Here is a 20,228-nt window from a genome sequence, read left to right on the forward strand (position 1 = left end):
GCATATATTTTGTTCTGGATTTTTTCATAAAGAAAGGTTGAGACAGAGGCAGCGACCAGTCTGTTCCGAGCCAGGAAGTAAACAGCTTGTGAGGCCTTGGGGATTTTTGTTTCAAGTTGCAACAACAGAAGCAGCCTGTGGGGCCAAGCTCCCACAGAATCACAATTTTAGTTTAACGCTCAATCACTATGTTGGGGTTTGGAAGCTGCTATACATCTCTCCCTGCGACAGCAAAATGCTTAAGTTTCTCTCTCTGTCAGAGTCTTAATGTTCCTTCCTCTTGGACTGGAGAATTGCATGTGAGACAATCTGTTTTTGTGAATTGGTCTTTGCCAAGGGTTGTTCATGGGACGTTACTATACTAGAACAATTGTTGTTTAGTAGTTAAATAATATATTATTCTGTTATGGTTATATAGTCAATTGAGTCAAGTTATTCTAATTTTTATTTATTTTGTTTGTATTTTAACTATAATATAAGAATAACGTGTGTTTTGCTTCGAGCCTTGACCAATTGAATTGCATCCAGATGGTATTTGGTCTGGTCCATAATCCAGATAATGCTGGGACTTTATCTATAAGGTGTGATTTTGATTATGTATTGCTGGAAAAGTGCAGCAGGTCAGGCAGCATCCAAGGAGCAGGAGAATCGACGTTTCGGGCATGAGCCCTTCTTCAGGAATCATTCCTGAAGAAGGGCTCATGCCCGAAACGTTGATTCTCATGCTCATTGATTGCTGCCTGACCTGCTGCGCTTTTCCAGCAACACATTTTCAGCTCTGATCTCCAGCATCTGCAGTCCTCACTTTTTCCTAGTTATAATCAAAATCACTATGTCAGACCTCTGCTTGACTAGAGTATAGGTGAACCCTTATTCTGTAATCATGTTCTCTCCTACTGGACTCTTTCCCACAAGATAAAATGACTTTTCTGTGTCAATTTTGTCAAGTTCCCTAAGAATCTTATGTTTCAATGAGGTTGCCTCTCATTCTTTTAAACTCCAATGAGTACAGGCTCAACTTCTCATAAGGCGGAAGTGGGTACTATAGATGCTGGAGATCAGAGACAAGATTAGAGTGGTGCTGGAAAAGCACAGCAGGTCAGGCAGCATTCGAGTAGCAGGAAAATCGATGTTTCAGGCAAAAGCCCTTCCTTATTCCTTATGAAGGGCTTTTGCCCGAAACATTAATTTTCCTGCTCTTCGGATGCTGCTTGACCTGTTGTGCTTTTCCAACACCACTCTAATCTTGAATTAACTTCTCATAAAGCAATTCCTCCATACTTGGGATGAGCCGAGTGACCCTTCTCTGGACTCTCTCCAGTGCCAGTACATTACTCCATGAATAAAACTGGTTGTGGTATTCCAGATATGGTCTCAATAGTGCCTTGTCTAGTTTTAGTACATCACCTGTATTTTTACGCTCTAGTCAGGGGAGTTCGGGGGAGGGATACTTGGGCTATCAGAAGATGATTAGGGGAGTGAGTGAGTGAGTAGCTGGGGCTTCAGAGGTACAGTATAGCTGGAGGTCAGAGTGATAGTTAGGGAGTGTAAGAGAAATGTCAAGAATGGGAATTGACGCCAGTGTGAGATAGTGGCAATTCAGTTGTATAGTGACTCAGGAATTTGTTGACAACATTTCTATCCAGCGTTTCCTGGGTAACCATATCTGGATGAGTACATCAGAACCATCCAAAGTCTTCAGTTTTACCTCAGAGCTGCTGGAAATTCTCTTGTAGTAACAGGGGAATTGCTGTTGGAATATCAAACTTCCCTGGCAATTCCTGTCTGGGGCAATACATTGAACATTCTGCAGGATCAATGGGCACTTTGGATTGTTCATCTGTCTCTGGCAATCTGGGCCAGTGCCTTCAGTGTAAAATCGGGTGCAACAATCTTAGATGTAATTTTCTTCTTGAGTTAAAGAGAGGATGGAAAAGATTAATTGTGCCATATCAAGAAGATTAAAGGTGAAGAAACCATAAAGTTGTCCTCTGTCTTTACATCAATGCAGTTGTTACCTAATTAAAGCTGATTCCTACTGGGTGTAATTGGATCATTAATTTAGTTCAGCTAAATAATTCAAGCCAGCACTGTGACAGGCCAGTTATTCGATAAATGAATTGGTTGGGAACTGATAGTACATTTTGTGACCAGTCTACTTTAGATATTCTAATATTACACAACCTTCAATTTAATGAAACAATAACATTTCCATCCATTTTTAAAGCTGGAGGTGGTCAATTTTGTTTGAGATTAGATTCCCTACAGTATGGAAACAGGCTCTTTCAGCCCAACAAATCCACACCAACCCTCTGAAGAGTAACCCACCCGCTTTATACTTACTCCTGACTAATACACCTCATGCTATGGGCAATTTTAGCATGGCCAATTCATCTGACCCGCACATCTTTGGATTGTGGGAAGAAACCGGACCACCTGGAGGAAACCCATGTAGACAGAGGGAGAATGTGGAAACTCCACACAGACAGTCGCCCAAGGCAGGAACTGAACCTGGTTCTTGGCACTGTGAGGCAGCAGTGCTAACCACTGAGCCACTTTACCACTTTGTAGTTAGTTTCCTGCTCATTTCCTCTATATCTGTAGGAACAACATAACCCTGGTTCATTATTTTTCAACACGAAATTGCTCGGGTGCTTTTATCACAAAGAAGGTGAACTTGTGGCAGATTATTCAGAAAAAACAATTGCAATTAATTATATACAGTCTTTTGATAAAACCTTTGCAGTGACAACAGAATTAGTATAACTAGGTAAAAGGTAATTTCAATTTTTTTTCAATACAGCTGTTAAAATCAGATGTAGACTCATAACAACAAGCAAGCCCCATTGAATTTTCACATTTCAGTTTGTAGCATTAAATTTCTATATGAAGTATGCTGTTCACTTAAATCACAGAATATTACTTCTTACCAAAGGGGTGCTCAGGCCACTCAATTTCTGTTATCCTTTAGTTATTGTTTTATCAGCAATTTATTCCTATGGGCATAATGTAGCAGAGACTTGTTTTGCAGTGAAATCTTTGGTTTCTTTGGAGTTGTTGACATTGTCATTTGTGGTTGGGACAGCAAATATGTTCATATGTGCAATGAAACCTGAATATATAGAAGTTTGAAAAGAATGTGTTGAACAGTCAACTGATTTTCATGGGATTCATTCCTATCCTGTATTGTTTCATGTGCAGAAAATCAACAACATTTATGATTTTGAGCACAGGTAGAAGGTGATTTTGCAAAATATAAGGAAAATCAACCCACAAAGATTCATGGATAGCTTCTGATCTATAATTTACGTAAATCTGAAGCATATGTCAACTTTCAAATGAGACTTCTTGAAACCAATTTTTAAATATATGGCATAATTAGCATTACTGGAAGAACGATCCTGAGGGCCAGCTTTTTAGAGGGAAAAGTGCTTTGAAGATCAAAAATAATAAATTCAGCCATTTAATTTAATGTTAATTAAAGTACTTTATCTTTTATATGGATCGCAGAGACTGGTAGAAAGAAACATTGGCCCTCAGACTCCTGGAGCCATTGAATCATTGAATGGTAGAGGACAGCAGTTGACCTTTCAATCTACAATGTCAATGCTGCCTCTTTAAAGTACTCATTTAGAGCTAGATCCTCCGTCCCAAACAGTGGGCTTCAGGACTCTGTCACTGAACCCATATTCGGCCATATTGGAGTACTGCATACAATTTTGGTCACCCTGTGATTTAAGTGAACAGCAATAGGAAAGGTTATTAAACTGGAAAGGCTGCAATAAAGATTTACAAGGATGTTACTGTGATTAGAGTGTTTGAGGCTAGAGAGGCTGGGGGCAAATTTCCTTGGGACGTAGGAGGCTGAGGGGTTGCCTTATCAAGGTTTATAAAAACATCAGAGGCATAGGTAAGGTGAATAGCCAAGATCTTTTCCTCAGGGCAGAGGACACCAAACTAGGTTTTAAGGTGAGAGGGGAAAGATATAAAGGAACCTGAGGGGTGACTTTTTTACATAGATGGTGATAATATGTTGAACAAGCTGCCAGAGGCAGATAAAATTACAACATTTAAGAGACATTTGGATAAGTACATTGAAGGGATAGGTTTAGAGGGATATGGGTGAATTGCAAGAAAATGGATCTTGTTTAGTTTAGAAAACCTGGTGAGCATGGATGAATTGGGCCAAAGTGTCTGTTTCTGTGCTGCATGACTCTATGACTCTATAGTCCTGATGAAGGGCTTTTGTCCAAAATGTTGAATTTCCTGCTCCTCGGATGCTGCCTGACCGGCTGTGCTTTTCCAGCACCACTCTAATCTAGACTCTGATTTCCAGCATCTGCAGTCCTCACTTTTGCCTCTATGATTCTGTCGTCAAGAGTGTGGCGCTGGAAAAGCGCAGTGGGTTAGGCAGCATCCGAGGAGCAGGAGAATCGACATTTCAGGCAAAAGCCCTTCAGGAATTCGTGATGAATGGCTTTTGCTCAAAGCGTCAATTTTCCTGCCCCTTGGATGCTGCCTGACCTACTGTGCCTTTCCAGCACCACACTCTTGACTGTAATCTCCAGCATCTGCAGTCCTCACTTTTGCCTCGATGACTCTACCTGTTACTCCAGCCGAACTGGGATTCCATTGTTGGAAGCTCCTCCATAAATGTGATTCACCAGGTCTTCTTTGACCAGCCCTGACTCCTTCTCTGCTGTATCCATTCTCATAACACTCAGGCAGGTGAAACACATCCTGCCAGTCTCTGACATTTCTGCTTCACAATATAATGTGAATCATCCAGAGTAGCACTCCTTTCTTCATTATTCCAAACATTTCCTTTTGTGGTTCTGCCATATTTTGTTTTATAATGCTCCTGTGAAGCACTTTGGTCATCTAATCATATTTGAAAAAAACTGCGTATATATAAAATGTGACTGTTGTTAATGCATGAGTATCAGTGCGATACCACTATCTGCAGTGGTGAGGTATTCCTTCAAGCACTGTCTTCTCCTCATGCCTCAGTTTTGAAGTGGCAACTACAGCCCCCTCTCTCCACCACCCTACCACCTCCACCTGCCCCATGCTAGTATCTCATTCTGCGTCATTTTGAGTTCAGTAGAACTCACTGTTCTAACAAAGTGAGTTTTTCTTTCAGGGGCAAGTGTGGCTCCTCCCACTCATGAAACCCTGATTTCAGCAATGTAGGTGGGAAATCAGTGATATCTTCATTTTTCCTACTTTTGCATGGGATGTGAGCATTGCTGGCAATGCCTACATTCAGACACATGCATAATGACCTTTGATAAAGGGTGCTGAGTTCCATTCCTGAACTGGTGCAGTTCATGTGGCCTACAAACACTCAAAGTGCTGTAAGGAAGCCAATGCAACTAAAGCCTAGCCACTAACATCACAGAGGACATACAGCAGAACCCTCCCTATGTCTGAGTGCATCCCTTATTAATTTGCATGCGCACATTAAGGGCTGGACTAATCCCTTTATCCTCTGTAAAAGAGGAGGTGATTATTTGATTTATAAATAAATATACTCTATGACTCTATATAAGTAAATTTGTCATACAGGTAGTCCCAATCATGGAAGCGCCCATGGCCATAGAGGTCAGAAATCAGCCAGCTGCACGACACCCACTAATACTGCAACACCAACATTCAATTTATATACTACCTTGAATATCAAAACTCCCCCCTTCACTTCCAGTCCAGGTAACATGCTTATTTTATCAGCAAAGCAGATAAAATAAAAACAGCATGTACTGGAAAAGCTCGGCAGGTCAGGCATCAGTACAAACAGTAACAATGAATGTTTCTTGTCCAATAATGACTTCTTCAGAACTGAAGATGATAAAAGCTTGGTGTAAGAAAGATCTGAAAGCAGGAGAAGTGGCAAAGAGGTCAGGAAGTCTAGAGCGATTCTTGACTGGAGACCCAATGTAAGGTGATAGAATTATTACAGCACAGAAGTAGGCCATTCTGCCTGTCAAATCCATATTAGCTCCTGCGGAAATATCCATTAGCCTCATTCCCTTTCTCCATTTCTGTATCCACCATCATTGTCAATGGTTAGTTCCTGGTCATGACCACTCACTGCAGAAAACAGTTTCGCCTTCCATCATGTGGCATCCCTTGCTTAACATTTTAAATCTGTGTTCTCTAGTCTGGGGATTTCTGAATTATTGCTTAATCAGACAGAGAAACCTTGTAGGTATGAATTTGTCAATTGTCACTGCATAATAATATTATGGCTTCATGTTTTAAACTATTTTGTGAACATTCCCTTCCGTAGAAGGATAGTTTGCACCATTTTTGTGTGCACAAGCCAGAGAACATGGGACTTTACATAATCCACAAGACATTTATATATTTGTAATCATTATACTTTCTAACTGCTTTGGCCCTGCTGTAAAATGAATATGTCTGCAAAATGAACAGAATGTTACTTTGTGTGTTAGAAAGGGTTGGGACTATTTTGCCCACCATCTTAATAGGACCCTAAGAGGCAAACTCGATAATCAGCAAGTAGATGCTGACAGGAATATTAAACTCAATCCAAGCAAGAAAAGTTGCTAAGGTCAATATTGAATTATAAGGGGTAGCTTTTGAAAGATTGACAGGCAGAATCAGGTTTGCACATTTAATTTTAGCACGCAGACCAGTTTGTAACTGCATTTTGAAGTAGGTTAGGTATCCTTTAAAGGCTATTAACATCATTTAATAAGATTGGAAAGTGAATGATATGACAGAGTGTGAAGTGCCATAAATGCTGGAGCATAATTTAGTGATGAGACACTTTTGGATCAGACATGTAAACAAGCAACCATTCCATAACAGGAAGAAATCATAAACAAGTTTGTGCCTTTTGGTGGGGTTTAGCACCTAAGAGCAACAGCCCTTAACAGCTACTGACTGCTAATATCAGATACTTCAGACATTCTCAATTTCATTTGTCCCCTTGGGTTGAATTTCAAAAGTAGAAAATAAATCACCCGATCGCTGACATTTTGGTGCTTTTACAGAAAAAACATTTCACACCAATTGTACTGAACATTAGTCCAGATGTGTGAAAATATGGGGGATGGTACAAAAGTAGAGAGCCCCAGAAAACAGGCGCCGGGAACATGATGTGTGAATAATGCAGGCCCCGCCAAATGTGATGCAGGCAGCAAGCCAATTTTGCCATGCCTGCTGATTTGAAGCAATGCTGTGTGCAGTCAGCACTAACCCCACTGCTCATTGACTGCACAAATCAGCAGGGGGCTTGAAATTCAGCTCAAGTTAGTTTGTATGGCGTAGAACTACCCTGGAACCTGTGAAAAGGGTGGTGCATTGTGGCTGGAGTCCGTGCAGGAAGGGAAGTAGTGCAGAATGCAGCGTTATAAGAAAGGGCAATCTCCAGGATTTTTAATACCACAGGTCTTGTTGGAAGAGGTGGGAAGCAGATGTTCTGTGTCTACAGGGAAAGAGGAAGTGTATGAACATTAAGAGTAGGACATTCAGCAAATCGAGCCTGGTCCACTGTGTAATACGATTGTAGCTGATCAAACACTTCAATGTCTTTTATCTGTCATAATCTCATAACCCTTTACAGCATTGACAATCAAGTGTCATTTAATCTCTACTTCAAAAATAATCAAAAACTGAGTTTTCCCAGCCCTCTGGAGTAGTAAATTCCAAGATTCACAACCTTCTAAGTAAAAAACACAAATTACTCACCTCCATTCTAAATGGCATCTCCCTTATTTTTTTGTTGAAATTGTGCACCCAGGGTCTTGACTAGTGCTGTACTCAAATCCTCTTGAGATAAAGGTTAACACTCCATTAGCCTTGCTAATAGCTTGCTGTATCTGCATTTTAGTCTTCAGTGATTTATTGACGAGGACGCTAAGATTCCTTTGTACATCTACTTTTTCAAACTTCTCAGTTCCTCCTGCCAAGTTGGATAACCTCCCACTTTTCTCACTTTAGATTCAATCGGCTATTTTCTTACCTATTCACTAAACTTGTCCAAATCCTCCAGAAGTCATTTTACATTTTCCTCATAATGCACATTCCCACTTAGCTTTGTATTATCCTCAAATGTGAAAGTATTATATTTGGTTGCCTCATCCAATGATTGATGTATATTGTGAACAGCTGGGGCGCAAATACTGATCCTTGTGGATTCCCACCAATCACAGTCTGCCAACATGAGAATGACCCACTTGTTTCCACTGTTTCCTGTCTGTTAGCCAATCATTAATCTGGTAACTTACCTCTTATCCCATGTTGTTTAATTTTACTCGACTCCTTTGGTGGATTTTATCAAAAGCCTTCTGAAAATCTAATAAAGCATGTCTACCAGTTCTTCTTTATTAATGTTGTTAGTAATCTCCCCCCAAATACTCCAAGTTCATCAAACACAATTTCCCATTTGAAAATCCATGCTGGCTATACTCAATCAGGTATCTGCGTTGACTTCAGGAATTCATACCATGTAGTTTGAAACACATGGTAAAATACAATCCCACTAATCCCAAAAATCATCTTTTACAGTACTCATACCAGAGAGAATTCCTTCTCCATTACATCTCAGGGAAAGGGAGGGAGGCAATGTTTCCTGTAGTGAGACAAAGGGGGAGAGAGGCCAGTATTTTAAAATCTCAATAAGTGCATTTAAGGAGGACCTGAAAACAGAACTCACTAAAGTAAACTGTCAAATTAGGTAGAGATTAGTCACCAGGGAAGCAATGACTGACATTTAAGTGAATATTTCAGAACGCAAACAACAGATAGGCAGTATTTTAATGAGAAAGAAAGACGGCATTCAAGAAAATGAGCCACCATCTGTAGTCAACTGAAAAATGTAAAGCCCTTTGAATTAGAATTAGGTTTATTGTCACATGTACTCACATGAATGCAATGAAAAGTTTACAAAGTTGCCACTTACTGCACCATCTCAGGTACAGATGTACCCAGGTACAGGATCTTAGGAATAAATTAGAAAAATAAAGAAATGGAAAGCTCAACATTACAGTCCTTTGAACGTCTTAGCTACAAGGTATCTAGGTACAAAATCTTAGGAATAAATTTGCTTAAAAACAAGTAAACGTTCAGCATTTTACGCAGGTCCAGATCGTGCCAAACTCACCCTGAGACTACTTGCTCTTGCTAACTCTGGCTGCCTGTTCCTGCTGCTGCCTCAGGACCTCACTCCCAGCTGCATTGGGCTCGTTCATCCTGCGATGGGTGGAATCCAGTGCACAGGACTCTTGGCTGTACAAACTCACTCTGTGCTCCATCCTGAGATCTGGAAACCCAGATCCAAAGTTTGTACAGAATTCAAAGTGCAGTATGGGATCACTAAAGTATTAATAAGGAAGGGAATGTTGGCATATGAGAGAAAGCTGACTTGAGATATAAAAACAGATACTAAAAATTTCTATAGGTATTTTAAGAGGGAAAAAATGAACAAAATGAATATTGGTCCTATAGAATGAGAGTCTGGGCGACTGATAATGGAAAATAAAATGCCAAACGAGGATATGACTAGCATTCCAGAAATAGTTATAAATCAGACATGAAACAGGGAGAGGAAGTAAAGATATTACTATTATGCAAGGTATGGTACTGACAGCTGCATATTGACATGCACCAGGTCCTTATGGATTTCATCCTTGGGTCTTAAAAGAAATTGCTAGTGAGATAATTGATGCATAACTTCTAATTTTTCAAAGTTCCTGAGATTCAAGGAAGAATCCACTTGATTAGAAGGTAGGGAATATAAGTCCTTTATGGAGGGAGACAAAACATGAGAAACGTTAAGCTGTGGTGATTGGAATGAGGTCAGCCAGCTGGACCTGACAGAATATTCCTGGGGCTATTACTCCAGTCTAATCAAGGAGACCTGGCTGACAAAGTTAAACAGGAGTGTCAGAGAACTGACTCTGAGGGAGTAGGATCAGTGACAAGGACTGTCCAGATGTAAATAAAGGGTGACGTGGTGACAGGATACTGGTCTCTGTGGAGTTATTTCACAGGCCACTTGACTCAGCATCTTTCATGGGAAAGATGTTAGAAGCTATTATTAAAGATTGGTCACTTACAAAAATTTCAAGGCAATCAGGCAGAGTCAGCATAATGTTGTGTAAAGGGAATGTGTAAATGTTTGACCAATTAACTTCAGTCCTTTGAAGAATTAACATGCTCTGGGTAATAGTAGATGCAAGATATTTAGACTTACAGAGGGAATTTAGATATATTGGCATTTATTGTAGAAAACAAATACTTATGGTGCAGGGGGTAACATATTGATATAGATAGCTTTTGATAGCCCCCTATGAGATTTTGAGTAGAATTCTTTGCATCTTCATTCTCTTCCTTTTGTGGGTTTCACAGAGAAGTCGTTAATTCCAGCTTCAATGAATGTCATTCTTTCCCCAGCATCTATGCACTAATGTTGGTGGTGTGAGAAAGAAGGATCAGGTACAGAAGCACAATTAATTGTCAACGACGAAGAGATCTGAAGGAGCTAGCCAATTAATTCCACACCTTTGACATTTCCCCACAAATTTCACCTTTTCAGTTTTTGTTATGATCCCAGCTGATGTTTTTTAGATTACATTACATTACATTACAGTATGGAAACAGGCCCTTCGGCCCAACAAGTCCACACCGACCCGCCGAAGCGCAACCCACCCATACCCCTACATTTACCCCTTACCTAAGACTACGGGCAATTTAGCATGGCCAATTCACCTGACCTGCACATCTTTGGACTGTGGGAGGAAACCGGAGCACCCGGAGGAAACCCACGCAGACACTGGGAGAACGTGCAAACTCCACACAGTCAGTCGCCTGAGGCGGGAATTGAACCCAGGTCTCTGGCGCTGTGAGGCAACAGTGCTAACCACTGTTGTTATTGTTGGACAAGTCAGATCTCAGCCTGAAGTATGGTTTGATAGATCATACTTCTTTTTCTGGTTTTTCAGGTGGACTTTCATTGAAACACAAACACACAATGATGTGGATTTGGTTTAACAGTAAAACAGAAGTTTATTTGGCATAAGAAAGGGAAATCAAAATAGAATAAAACAAATCTTTTACATATAACACAAATGTAAATATTTTGAAACACATGGTAAAATACAATCACATTAATCCCAAAAAATAATATTTTACAATACTCATACCAGAGACAATTCCTTCTCTATTACATCTATATGGTTTAATTCAACTACAGCTTCAGTTCACCATCTTAAGAAACTGATGGCACTTTCCTTGAGCATTCATACAACTGAGTTGGAACTTACTCAGCTTCAGTAACTGTTTCAGTGTCTTAACCAAACACTTCTGGTCTGGAACTTTTAAACTACTCTGCTTACGCTATTTCTTAACAGTCCTGAACTATCTCCCTTTCTTGGGAGCAACTTTTTAAATGTCCATCTTCAAATAAGACTTCAGCAAACATGCCCAAACTGAAACCCAAAAATGTTTTCTTCAAGCTTTGTGTTTCTCATTTACCTGATTTGATTTATTAATTGACACGTATCTTATTAGAACATACAGTGAAAGGTGTTGCATAATTTTGTATAATTTAATCAAAAGAAAATACAATCTCCGAACATCTAAATTGAAAATCTAATGTGCAACAATTTGCCTTTGCTTGCTTTTAAAAACTCTCCCAATGTGAACATATTCTCATTAGCCTCCATGCAATATCTCTCAGGTTATTTTAAAAAAGACATCACCATGGTGACACAAATGCTTACAAATTAATCATTAAACACCTTCAGACACAAACCAAACCACACCCATCAAATCCAAACTCTAAAATGAATATTATTAAGTAATCACACATTACATCATACCTTCTTCAATGAAGATTGAAAATGTATCTTTAAGGCATTTTCATTATTTATTAAAACTATCTTAACACTATTGTTATGTTACATGACAGTAACATATTGCATTTGGCACTAAACAGCCCTCAGACTCATCGCTGGCATCAACAGCTGTTTAGAATGGTTTCTCATTATCTGGTGCAGCTAAAACTGTTGTGGTTGTCAACACAGCTTTCAAGTTTTCAACCCTGTGGTATCCATTCAAATTTTGTGCCTTCAACAAATTTGTTGCAATGCAATGACAAAGCTGAAATTCTGAACAAATTTGTGATAAAATGCACCAGTGCCAATATAATGCAAAATTTTCTATTTATGCTCAGCATGACAAAGTCCAAAATTATTATACAGGTACACAATCCTTGATCCGAAATTCCAAAATTATAAAAGCTCCAAAATCCGAAATTGTTTTGGCATGTGAATAGGTGACTCAACTCCACACTGACTTAAACCACGTCACTCAAATGTGACGTGACAGCGTGGCCCAGCACTGGCAGGTGTCAATTGTGTCTCATTGCTCTTAGTAGTCACACATATGTCTGCTGTTAGGTTATTTTTTTTATTTCACTGTAAAAATGTAACTTATTCCGAAATCGGAAAAAATTTGAATTCCTAAAAACAGCAGGCCCCAAGGATTTTGAATAAAGGATTGTGTACCTGCACTTGCATTTCTCTGGGTGTTCCCTTGACCTTGTCCCACAATGTGACCTAAATACACCACCTTTGCTTTAGCAAATTCACTCAGCCAGCTATAAAACCAAATTAGCTTTTTTGAGCTGATTAAGTAGTTCAGTCAAGTAGTGGAAATGTTCTCCCTGGGTTTGGCAAAACATACCATATCATCAATGTCAACAATACAATCAATGATTTTATTATTTATTCTTTGAAGTGTTGCTGATCGTCTTATACCTGTATCCTCTGGTTAATATACTTGCCTTTTGGAAGTAGTTTCTCCTGATCCACTCTGTTGAAAGCAAAGAAAAAGAGCAAAGAACAATACAGCACAGGAACAGGCCATTTAACCCTCCAAAACTGTACCAACACATTTGCCCTTCCATGCCAAAACTGTCTTCACCTACAGGATCCTATTCTCTTCCTATTCATGTATTCATCCAGATATTTCTTGAATGCTACTACTGTGTCAACGTCCATCACCTTCTCTGGCAATGCGTTCCAGCTGTGAAAATTTTGCCTTGCACATCTCTTTCATAGTTCCCTTCTTGCACCTTGAACCTGTGTCTCCCAGTAACTGACCCACCCGCACTCAGAAAAAGCCTCATACTTTTCACTCTATCCATGCCATTCACAATTTTATAAACTTCTATTAGGTCGCCTCTCAACCTCCTGCATTCCAGTGAAAACAACCCCAGTCTCTCCAGCCTTTCTTCATAGCTAAAATTCCCCCATACCAGGCAATATCCTGATAAACCTTTTTTGTACTCTCTCCAAAACCTCCACATCCTTCTGGTAGTATGATGACCAGAACTGTATGCAAAATTCCAAGTGTAGCCTAACTAAAGTTACATAAAGCTGCAGCATAACCTGTCTATCCTTATGCTCAATATCCCTACCAATGAAGGCAAGCATGACATAAGCCTTATATACTATCTTATCTGCCTGCGCTGTTACCTTCAGTGATCTGTGGATCGGCACACCCAGATCCCTCTGTATATCAATACTCCTAAGGGTTCGGCAATTCATGGTATGATTTTCACCTGTACTTGACCTTTCAAAACGCATCACCTCACATTTATCAGGATTAAAATACACCTGCCATTTTTCTGCCTATGTCTCCAACTGATCTATATCCTGCTGTATTCTCTGATAATCCTCCTCACTGTGTAGCAATTAGATCAGCTACATATTCCTCCAAATAATTTATGTAGATCATGAACAGCAGAGGCCCCAGCACTGGTCCTTGTGGAACACCACTAGTCCCAGCCCTCCATTTCAAAATGCAAACTTCCACTACTACCCTCTGTCTCCTATGACTAAGCCAGTTCTGTATCCATCTTGCCAGCTCACCCTGATACCATGTGACTTCACCTTCTGTACCAATCTGCCATGTGGGATCTTGTCAAAGGCTTTACTGAAGTCCATATAGACAACATCAACCTCATCAATCGTCTTTCTCACTTCCTCATAAAACCAAGTTTGTGATGCACAACCCGCCCTGCACAAAGCCATGCTGTCTATCACTAATAAATCCATTTGCTTCTAAATGTGTATAGATCCTGTCCCTGAGAATCTTTTCCAATAATTTCCCTACCACTGACATGAGACTCACAAGCCTGTAATTTCCTAGATTATCTCTGCTACCTGTCTTAAACAATATGACAACATTGGCTATTCTCCAGTTCTCTGAGATCTCACCTGTGGCCAAAGAGAATCCAAAGATGTCTGTCAATGCTCCAGCAATTTGTTCTGTTTCTTCACTCAATATTCTTGGGTAGATCCCATCAGGATCTTATCTACCTTAATATTTTTTACGAACCACAACACCTCTTCTTTTTTAATAGCAGCTTGGCTTAGAAATTTGACACTCCCTTCCCTGAGATCATCCTTCACCAATTCCTTCTCTTTAGTGAATACTGACACAAAGTATTCGTTTAGGACTTCACCTACCTTTTCTAGCTCCACATGTAGATTCCCTCCTTTGTCCTTGAGTGGGCCAATCTTTTCCATGGCTTTCTTCTTGCCTTTTATGTGTGTATAAAAAGCCTTGGGATTTTCCTTAATCCTGTTTGTTAATGACTTTTTGTGACCCCTTTCAGCCCATCTAATTCCTTGTTTAAGTTATTTCCTACATTCCTTATATACTTGAAGGGATTCGTCAGTTCCCATCCTCCTCGACCTTATGTATGCTTCCTTTTTCTTTTTCACCAAGGTCACAAGGTTATCCAGGGCTCACATAACTTGCCACACCTATCCTTCATTCTTGCAGGAACATCCCGCTCCTGAACTCTTATCAACTGCTGTTTGAAGTACTTCCACATGCCTGATGTAGATTTACCATCAAAATGCCATCTCCAATCAACATTCTCCATTCCTGCCTAATATTGTTGTAGTTTGCCTTCCCCCAATTTAACACCTTCACCCGAGCACTGATGTTATCCCCATCCATGAGTATCTTAAAACTCATTGTATTATGGTCACTACTCCCGAAATGCTCCCCCAAAGAAACTTCACTTGCCTGGCCAGCCTCATTTCCCAAGACTGTTTACATACTGTGTCAAGAACCCCTCCTGAATGGTCCTTACAAATTCTGCCCCATCCAACCTCCTAACATGTAGTGAGTCCCAGTCAATGTTGGGGAAGTTAAAATCACCCACCACAACAACCCTGCTGTTTTAACATCTTTCCAAAATCTGTCGACATAGTCTGTCCTCTATCTTCCGCTGGCTGTTGGGAAGCTTGCAACGTACCTCAAGCATTGTGATTTCATCTTTCTTATTCCTGAGTTCTACCCTCACTACATGAGTCCTCTGATCTATCCTCCCTCAATACAGCTGTGAGCTACTTCTTTACCAGTAATGCAACTACCCTGTGACATTCAGCTGCCAATCCTGTCCCTGTTTGAGTCAAGTCTCCATAATTGAAATAATGTCATATTTCCAAGTACTAACCAAAGCTCTAAGTTCATCTACCTTTCCTATTATACTTGTCACATTGAAACACATGCATTTCAGAGACCACTTATCAGCAGCATTTCCCTGCACTTAATAGCGTTTGCCTTGGTTTCTGCCTCTCCATCAATTTCTGCATTTACTACCCTACTCCTCTGGTTCCCATCTCTCTGCCATGCTGGTTTAAACCATCCCCAACCACTCTACCAAGTACTCCCCTCCAAGAACATCAGTCCCGGTCCTGCCCAGGTGTTATTCAGTTTGTACAGGCCGCACCTCCCCCTAAACTGGTTCCAATGCCCCGTGAATCTGAAACCCTCCCCCTCACACCACCTTCTCAGCCGCATGTTCATCCTATTTATGCTGCTATTTCTACTCTGACCAGCTTGTGGCATGGGTAGTAATCATGAGATAACTACGTTTGAGGTCCTACATCTTCCTAGTTCTCTATATTCTGCTTTAAGGGCCGCATTCCTTTTTTTACCTTCGTGGTTAGGATGAATGAGGACCATCACCGTTGGCTGTTCGCTGTCACCTCCAGAATATCCTGCAACAGCTCCAAGATATCCGGGGCTCTAGCACTAGGGAGGCAATGCACCAACCTGGACTCTCATTTGCAGCCACAGTAATGCCTATGTATTCCCCTTACGATTGGATCCACTGTAACGATAGCATTGCTTTCCCTATCTCTCCCTCCTTCTGCAGCAGAGCGAACCAGAGTGCCATGAATTGGGCTGCTGCTGTTATCCCCTGAGAGGCCATTCCCCTCAACAGTATTCAAAACAGTATATATCTATTTTTGCAGAGGAATAGCCGCAGGAGATTAAGCCTGCTTAACCCTCCTGGTCTGCCTGGTGATCACCCATTCCCTTCCTCTCTGTAAAGTATGAGTCTGCGGTGTGACTACCTCTCTATACATTCAATCCATGGCACTTCTCTGCCTCACAAATGCTCCACAGTGTTCCCAGATGCCACTCCAACTCCGAAACTTTGGCTTCCAGGAGCTGCAGCTGGAGACACTTAGAGTCATAGAGATGTACAGCACAGAAACAGACCCTTCAGTCCAACTTGTGCATGCCAACCAGATATCCGAACATAATCTAGTGCCATTTGCCAGCACTCAGCCCATCTATCTCTAAACCCTGCCTATTCATATATCCAACCAGATGCCTTTTAAGCGTTGTAACTGTACAGCCTCCACCACTTCCTCTAGCATCTCATTCCATACACGCACCACCCTCTGCGTGAAAATGTTGCCCCTTAGATCCCTTTTATATCTTTCCCCTCTCACCCAAAACCGATGGCCTCTAGTTCTGGATTCCCCCACCCCAGAGAAAAGACTTCGTCTATTTATCTTTTCCATGCCTCTCATGATTTTATAAACCTCTATAAGGTCACCCCTCAATCTCCAACACTCCAGGAAAAACAGCCCCAGCCAGTCTGACGCTATCAGACAGGAGTTGGGAAGTAGATGCTATCAGACAGGAGTTGGGAAATATAGGCTGGGAGTAATTGTTCCACAGAAAGGGCACAGCAGACATATTGATTAGATTACATTGATTAGATTACATTACAGTGTGGAAACAGACCCTTCGGCCCAACAAGTCCACACCGACCCGCCGAAGCGCAGAACCACCCATACCCCTACATTTACCCCTTACCTAACACTAAGGGCAATTTAGCATGGCCAATTCACCTGAGCTGCACATTTTTGGACTGTGGGAGGAAACCGGAGCACCCGGAGGAAACCCACGCAGACACGGGGAGAACGTGCAAACTCCACACAGTCAGTCGCCTGAGGTGGGAATTGAACCCGGGTCTCTGGCGCTGTGAGGCAGCAGTGCTAACCACTGTGCCACCGTGCCACCCACATATGGAGACTATTTAAGGAGCAGTTGTCGCGAGTGATGTACAAATTTGTTCCTCTGAGGCAGGTAAGAAGAGGTAAGATTAAGGAACATTGGATGATGAGAACAGAGGAACCTCTCGTCAAAAGGAAGAAGGCAGCTTATGTAAGGTGGAGGAAGCAAGGATCTAGCATAGCTTTAGAGGATTACGGGCTTGCTAGAAAGGAGCTCAGAAATGAACTGAGGAGAGCCAGGTGGGGGCACAAAAAAGGCTTGGCAAGAAGGATTAGGGAGAACCCAAAAGCATTTTACTCATACGTGAGGAATAAGAGAATGATCAGGGAGAAGGTAGGACCGGTCAGGGGTAACGGAGGGAACTTGTGCATGGAATCTGAGCAGATAGGGGATGCCCTGGATGAGTTTTATGCTTTGGTTTTCACCAAGGAAAGGGAACTTGTTATAAATAAAAACTTAGAGGGGCTGGGATATAATCTTGACTGGATCAAGATTGATGAAGTTGATGTGCTAGAAATTTTGGAAAACATTAAGATTGATCCTAGGCTGCTCTGGGAAGTGAGAAAGGAGGTTGCTAAGCCGCTGGCGAGAATATTTGCCTCCTCACTCTCCACGAGAGTTGTACCAGAAGATTGGAAGGAGGCGAATGTTGTTCCTCTTTTCAAGAAGGGTAATAGGGAAATCCCTGGCAATTACAGACCAGTCAGTCTTATGTCTGTGGTCAGCAAAGTTTTGGAAAGAATTCTGGGGGATAGGATTTATGACTATTTGACAAAGCATAGTGTGATTAAAGGCAGTCAGCATGGCTTTGTGAGGGGCAGGTCATGCCTCACAAATCTTATTGAGTTCTTTGAGGAGGCATCAAGGCAGGTCTACGACGGTCGAGCAATGGATGTGGTGTATTTGGATTTCAGCAAGGCATTTGATAGGGTTCCCCATGGTAGGCTCATTCATAAAGTCAGGAAGTATGGGATACAGGGATATTTGGCTATCTGGATTCAGAATTGGCTGGCTGACAGAAGGCAGAGAGTGGTTGTAGATGGAAAGTATCCTGCCTGGAGGTCAGTGTTGAGTGAGGTCCCGCAAGGCTCTGTACTTGGGCCTCTGCTGTTTGTAGTTTTTATAAATGACTTGGATGAGGAGGTTGAGGGGTGGGTTAGTAAATTTGCAGATGACACTAAGGTTGGAGGTGTCATCGATGGTATAGAGGGCTACTGCAGGCTGTAGCGTGACATAGACAGAATGCAGAGCTGGGCTGAGAAATGGCAGATAGAGTTCAACCTGGATAAATGTGAAGTGATGCATTTTGAAAGGTCGAACTCAAATGCTGAATATAGGATTAAAGACAGGATTCCTGGCAGTATGGAGGAACAGAGGGATCTGGGTGTGCAAGTACATAGATCCCTCAAGTTGCCACCCAAGAGGATAGAATTGTTGAGAAAGCATATGATGTTTTGACTTTCATTAACAGGGGGATAGAGTTTAAGAGCCGTGAGGTTTTGCTACAGCTCAACAAGTCCCTGGTGAGACCACACTTGGAATATTGTGTCCAGTTCTGGTCGCCCTACTATAGGAAAGATACAGAGGCTTTGGAGAAGGTGCAAAGAAGGACTGGAGGGCTTGTCTTATGAAGAAAGGTTGAATAGGCTCGGATTTTTCTCTCTGGAGAGAAGGAGGAAGAGAGGAGACCTGATAGAGCTGTACAAAATAATGAGAGGAATAGATAGAGTCAATAGCCAGAGGCTTTTCCCCAGGGCGGGATTGATCTGCCCCAGGGCAGGGAGTCATAGTTTGAAGATATTAGGAGGAAGGTATAAAGGAAATGTCAGAGGTAGGTTTATGCCCGAAACGTCGATTCTCCTGCTCCTCGGATGCTGCCTGGCCTGCTGTGTTTTTCCAGCACCACATTTTTCAACACAGCTTTCAAGATGTCACCATCTATTTCCCTACATTCTCTATCTTCCATATCCTTTTCCACAGTAAATACTGATGCAAAATACTCGTTTAGTATCTCTCCCATTTTCTGCGGCTCAACACAAAGGCCGCCTTGCTGATCTTTGAGGGGCCCTATTCTCTCCCTAGTTACCCTTTTGTCCTTAATGTGTTTGTAAAAACCCTTTGGATTTCCTTAATTCTATTTGCCAAAGCTATCATTGTCCACTTTTTGCCCTCCTGATTTCCCTCTTAAATATACTCCTACTTTCTTTATACTCTTAATGATTCACTCGATCTATCTTATCTATACCTGACATATGCTTCCTTCTTTTTCTTAACCAAACCCTCAATTTCTTTAGTCAACCAGCATTCCCTATACCTACCAACCTTTCCTTTCACCCTAACAGGAATATACTTTCTCTGGATTCTCATTATCTCATTTCTGAAGGCTTTCCACTTTCCAGCTGTCCCTTTACTTTCGAACATCTGTCCCCAATCAGCTTTTGAAAGTTCTTGCCTAATACCGTTAAAATTGGCATATCTCCAATTTAGAACTTCAACTTTCAGATCTGGTCTAGCCTTTTCCATCACTACTTTAAAACTAATAGAATTATTGTCACTGGCCCCAAAGTGCTCCCCCACTGACACCTCAGTCACCTGCCCTGCCTTACTTCCCAAGAGTAGATCAAGTTTTGCACCTTCTCTCGAAGATACATCCACATACTGAATCAGAAAATTTTCTTGTACACACTTAAGAAATTCCTCTCCATTTAAACTATGGCAGTCCCAGTCTATTTGGAAATGTAAAATCTCCTACCATAACCACCCTATTATTCTTACAGATAAGCTGAGATCTCCTTACTCATTTGTTTCTCAATTTCCCTCTGACTATTAGGGGGTCTATAATACAATCCAATAAGGTGATC

General features: G+C 41.3%; 1 long non-coding RNA gene across 2 annotated transcripts in view; it reads right to left on the bottom strand.

Annotated features, from left to right (window-relative positions):
- Nucleotides 1–20,228, bottom strand: part of LOC122557894 (uncharacterized) — an 80,013-nt gene that overhangs the window by 18,289 nt on the left and 41,496 nt on the right. For both annotated transcript variants that reach the window (XR_015761473.1, XR_006313969.2), the window contains exon 2: nt 9,131–9,289. This is a non-coding gene — a long non-coding RNA (uncharacterized LOC122557894). The remainder of the gene's footprint in view (nt 1–9,130; nt 9,290–20,228) is intronic.

The sequence above is a fragment of the Chiloscyllium plagiosum genome, unplaced genomic scaffold (genome assembly GCF_037043375.1).
Source record: "Chiloscyllium plagiosum isolate Xiang-an unplaced genomic scaffold, Cpla_swu_hap1 HiC_scaffold_2, whole genome shotgun sequence".
In the NCBI taxonomy this organism is placed as follows: domain Eukaryota; kingdom Metazoa; phylum Chordata; class Chondrichthyes; order Orectolobiformes; family Hemiscylliidae; genus Chiloscyllium; species Chiloscyllium plagiosum.